This window comes from Drosophila kikkawai, chromosome 3L, assembly GCF_030179895.1.
Source record: "Drosophila kikkawai strain 14028-0561.14 chromosome 3L, DkikHiC1v2, whole genome shotgun sequence".
In the NCBI taxonomy this organism is placed as follows: Eukaryota; Metazoa; Arthropoda; class Insecta; order Diptera; family Drosophilidae; genus Drosophila; species Drosophila kikkawai.
Window position 1 is genome coordinate 11,371,344 of NC_091730.1, and position 5,512 is coordinate 11,376,855.

Here is a 5,512-nt window from a genome sequence, read left to right on the forward strand (position 1 = left end):
GAATGCCTATTTTTAGGGTAAAATTGATTTGTTTGCCATTCTATTAAACGAACAGCTTAGCTTTGTATTTTAATTGGCTTTTCCGCATCTTGGGCTGTTGTTGAAATTACACAATGAAAGAAAAGCCGTATTCAATTGCCCATCCATAAATAAGTGGTTTGAGGTGGCGGCGACATAATTTCAAAGGAAAAAAGGCTTATCGAGCGCAGACTGTCAATAGGGATTTAATGCCATTAACTTTGGGCTAGGAGCTGTCATTAAGGCATTAATAACTTTCGAAATCGGCTTATCGAGCAAATTGACAACAATGGAAAAATACAAGCAACAGACAGACAGTCTGTCCTGGGGCTACTTACAACAATATCCTGGCAAAGCGGCTCAGGGCTTCACATTCCGTTCTAGGACACCGATGTAGATGTGGGGCTGCAACTGGAACTGGAACTGGCTTTGGGGGGTCAAACACACCAGCGCACATTTGTCGAGAAGTTATGGCACTGCCAATTTATAAGCGAACTTGTAATTTGGCGCCGATAATCAATGAATCAGCTGCATATGAGAGTCGACCCGGCAAGGACGAACTTTTTCATTTGAAAGTAATGAAAGACATTCTGCCGCGAAAGTACAAAGTGAGGGTGCGCCGCGAGTAACAAATAACGAATAAGGAATGCCCCGCCCCTCCCAGGACACTTCAGAATGTTCATCTGCACCACACATTCAATTTGAGGAGCAGCAAAAATGTGATAAGATTTATGGAGCATCTTCAAAAGGGAGCAGCCGGGAAGGAGGCGAGGTGAGGCCAGGATCCCTGCTGTTTTCCAAGCGTGAATCCCATAAAACAGACAGTGACAGCAACATTGCGTTGAGAGCGGCAACGTCAACGCCATTTTACATTACGCAAGCACGCCAGCCATAAGGAACTACACACAACCGGAAGACACTGGCCAAAAATTTTGATCTTCAACATTAAATAATCTTTAATGACAGTTTTAAAGGGTTTAAAAATACTCTAGAATTCTAAAATATTATTCTTAAAATGTTTTTATAAGCAAATTAGAAAATGTTTGATTTAATTAAAAGTTTTTTTTAATGCATTTTATCCGTATATTCGTTTAAAAAATATTTTTAATAACAAGCACAAAGATCTTGTCACAGACAAAGTATACAATTTCTGCTTAAATCCTTTGTAAACTCTAGAGCCACAAAACCAGCAGTTCCGTTAACTTGACAGTTAACTGGAGAGCAACTCAAAGTTCAATAAACACAAATCAAGACTTTATTAAATATATTGATCATACACATATCATATTACTATATAAATTTAAACTTCTGTAATTTCAAAATTCTGTCGATTGGGAAACCCATTTTTCAGTGGTAATTTTTTTACGCAATGAAGCAACAGCAGTCTCAAATTCAAATGCCAGGACCTACAAGTGTGTTTTCATTTCAACACTGCTCTCTGCGCTGTCACAATCAGCGTCACAGTCGCACAAGGAGAATTGCGTATAAATTTGTTGGGATTGAATTTGAAGGAGTGCGGGACGCAACGAAGCAGGTCCTGCGTGTCCTTTTCACCATTTCCTGCTTTAGTTGCCCGCTCTCGTGACACCCGACAGATATACTCGCCTCCCATCCCGATTAAAGGGCTCGGAGCAGCCACATTGCGGCCACGAGGCGACTTATTAGGAGGCCGCAATGTGTTGACAGGCCCGGCAATCAAATAACAAAGTTTTACTCCTCCCAATGCCCCCCAACCGTTCCGTCCGAGCAAACTTTAGTTTTGATGTACGAGTCCGTATGTTATTGTGCCGCAGCATCCGTCACGACAGCCATCAGCCAGCAGCCATTAGCCGGCGGCGTTAACTGCAGCACGTAAAGTGCTTAATCGGCTGGCAAGGAGAGACTATGGGATGACACGAGTCCTGGGGTGAGCCCTGAGAAAAGATCCTGCGACACACATAACCGCTTGGCTACGCACGAGTTCATTTGTTGTTCTGTCAAAACGCTTAATTGATTTAAGCGACACAATGAGACACACGCGCTGAATAAATACAATTGCCCAAAACACGCACCGCTGTCTGTGAACTTTAATAAAATGTAACATAATAATGTGTAGTTTTCTCAGAACAAGTTGCCTTGACATGACATTAAAGGGGAGTAGCTTCCAGGTAACTTTAATTGTTTGGGGGTAATTTCTTGAGCACAATTTGATAAACTATGCCTTTGAGGGATTTACTTTTATGGAAGCTTAAATTATTTTGTTGTTGTTTACATTTTGAAGTTTTATTTACTTGGTTTTCTGCCAAGCAAACTGCATTCCAGCTTTAATAAATCCCCCGATTGGTATGTTTATTTACATTTTCTTGCCAACGAAATATTCTAGGCATAAAAAATGGAATTTGAAAACCATCCGACAGCAGGAAACCTTTATAAATTCTTCTAGATTATTGCCTGAAAACATTAAGGAGAGGTCACCCGGACGAAGCAAATCCTTTGAGAAAATCATAAAAAAGAAAATGGATTTGTAAGCATTTTCCAAGACATCCTCGTCTGCATTCTGTGCTCAAGCCAAAGTTTATGTTTGCAATATTCATGGCGAGACAGGCGGAAATACCTAGACAACCCGCAAGATGCAGCCGGAAACTTGTTAAGCTGAGTCAAGAATAGTGTCGGGCAATGGAAACAACGAGCTCTTGTATTCAAATTTAAAATGTTGCAAACGGGAGTGGCAGAGTGATTTATGAAATCTACTACTCTTTGTTACCCTTTGTTTATTTGTTTTTTATTTTCTGTATGCGTATCTGCTTTTTGCCAAAGCCAAAGCAAAGAGATAAATGGGGCAAAAAGTTATTATTCAAGTCACTAGTTAGCCACAAGCCAGGAGGCAAGGGAGAAAAAAGAAACAGAGATACATATGTAAAGTCCCTGCCCAAGTCGAGAGGAGTGTCCACATGATGTTTACTTTTGAAGACAAAGTGCAAAGTTCTACAAAATGGCCACGTGTGTGGCTTTTTTTCTTGGTTAAAGTTTGTTGGCCGCCGGAGACCCGATGGCCAGGATTCCGATTCTTCGATCTGCTCTCCTTTGTGGTGGCGTGCCCATGACAATGGCTTACTCGTTAAATATTTATTTATGTTTTTGGCACTGTGAAGCGAGAAATCAACAAGTCCTGGGTCCTGGTCCCGGTTCTGTCGCCCTCCCGGGGCTGTGACCTTCGATGTTTGGGGGTCTCAAGTGCCGCAGGGGGTCGAAATCGAAATCGAATCGAATCGAAACAAAGGAACTCGAGCGAGGAGCTTTATGGCCCAGTATATTGAATTGCCATTTGACTGCCGCTAAATGCAGTTTAAGCCAAGATAACCGCGAGCTGCCATAAAACGGGATCCAGGTAATCTCCCCAGGACTCGTGACTTCCTGCTCCAATTCCCACCCGACAGTATTAAATTAAAAACCCCATCAAGGGCATTAATATTAATGCGACGTTTTATGTCAATTTATAACAATTTACTAAGCCCTCGTGCAACTTGCATTTTAAAACGAATAACTGTCGTACCCAACTCACCGCAACCGCCGAGGAAGACATAAAGTTAAGCCCCAATATTTTACCAGAAATAAGCAGTGTAATGCTGGGTTAAAACGAATGTCGTAGACTCACCGGGCCATAATAAAACTTGGCTAAACAAAGTCGCCCAGAAATAAAACAGCTTAAAGGATACAACACGTACATACATACGAAGGCCCAGTCGGGGGTAAATAAAAAAGTCCTGAGTGTCCACTAGAACGGAAATCATTAATAATAGAAACGCTCGTCATATTTTGCTTTAATGAAAAGACTCATTATAGTTTAATAGCCAGGCCATGAACCGAACAATAAATGAAGTTACATGCCATAATGCGCTCTTACATATGAATAGCTTCGCTTCAAAGCACAACAACAGCTCGGCAAATATGGCTGCTTCATGTTGCCATGGCGACCGTGACAAATAAGCTTGTTTTTTGCTTAAAACTGGAAGTGACCGAAACATTAAATGCCCATCAGAAACTAAGATGGGAGTATATGTTGTAAATAAATATTATCAATCCGGAAGCTATTACAATCACGAGTGAACCACGAATAACCGAAGGACACTTTTTAAACAACTTCCACCAAAGCTCACGCGTAGATGCGGAAGTACTTTACTCACTATATCCCAGATTTCCTTGGTAACTATACTGATAAAAATGCTCACCTTAAATTACTCTATAACAACCACTTTTCAGTCGTATATTTAAAAATGGAGCCAAAGGTAAGTCACCCTAGATTTCATAAGAATTTGCCCTAAAATCTGAAATCTAGAGCTATTTTTCTTGAATATAGAACATTTTTGTTGTATTTAAAGCGATTTGCTTTGAAAAAGTTTTCTTTAATTAAAGGTGTTTTTTTTTTACATTTAATAAGATTTTAGTTTTAGGGCTGCACAACTTATGTACAAAATATACATTGCCAACAGCAGTTTAGTCAAAGACTTTAAAACTTTAGCTTTCAGGGGCAAGTTTTAAAACTTTGGGCCCTCCCACAAGTCACAACTAGCAAACATAATACACCGCGGGCTCGAGCTCTGCCATGTTTAAGTTTTAAAAGGTGAGTCCTTTCACGGAAATGGCAATCCTAATTGGTTTTAATTTCAGCTGCAACCCCACTGGGGGCTATTTGCAATGCAATGCAACATAGTTATGAGTTGGTTTACAAGCAGCTTAATTTCAGAGGGAGATTATTTTGTAAAGGCAACTCTAAAAATAACTAAAATGCTAAATGGAACCGTATAGTAGTCAACTAATGACTAATTCCAAAATATACAATATACGAAAATATTTCATTAAAAATAAACTGTCTTAAAATATCTACAGAGCCAGAGACTTAACCCTTTTAAGGCCACAAAGCTTAATAATACGATAAAAGAATTTACTTCTTAGCCGAACTTCTGTCCTTACCAAAAATAGGCATGTCTTGCGGAAAATAATAAAAATCAAAAGTTACAGGGACACACTTGGGAGAAGTGCCATTTGCTGAAGCAAAAGGTTAAACTTTAAGTTCTTGTTTGTTTAACTTTTACGTGGATTCACCTCCACCCCAACCTTTAAGGCCACCCGCAACCTAGCTACAACTGAGCAACTACGTACAACTCGAACATGTTGCAACCGATTTAAGGTTACAAGGTATATACATACATATATTTTATGGTTTCCAACACAGGAAACCATTATGAATAATTTGGTGGATAAGAAAATAGCGAGCTCTCATATTAAGTTGGGCAACTCGAGACCAACAAGGACTATATTCTATATTTTAAAGCTTTCAGAGAAAAATATACATTTTAGATGGAAAAAATTGTTTAAAAAGTTGAATATTATTAAAGTATTTATATTTCTCATGGTAAGCTCTTAGGCTGATAATTTCAAACCTTTCGTAATCAACGTTAACAAATGTTATCACACCTCTCTCTCTCAATAAAAAAAAAAGTGTAATAAAAAGCCA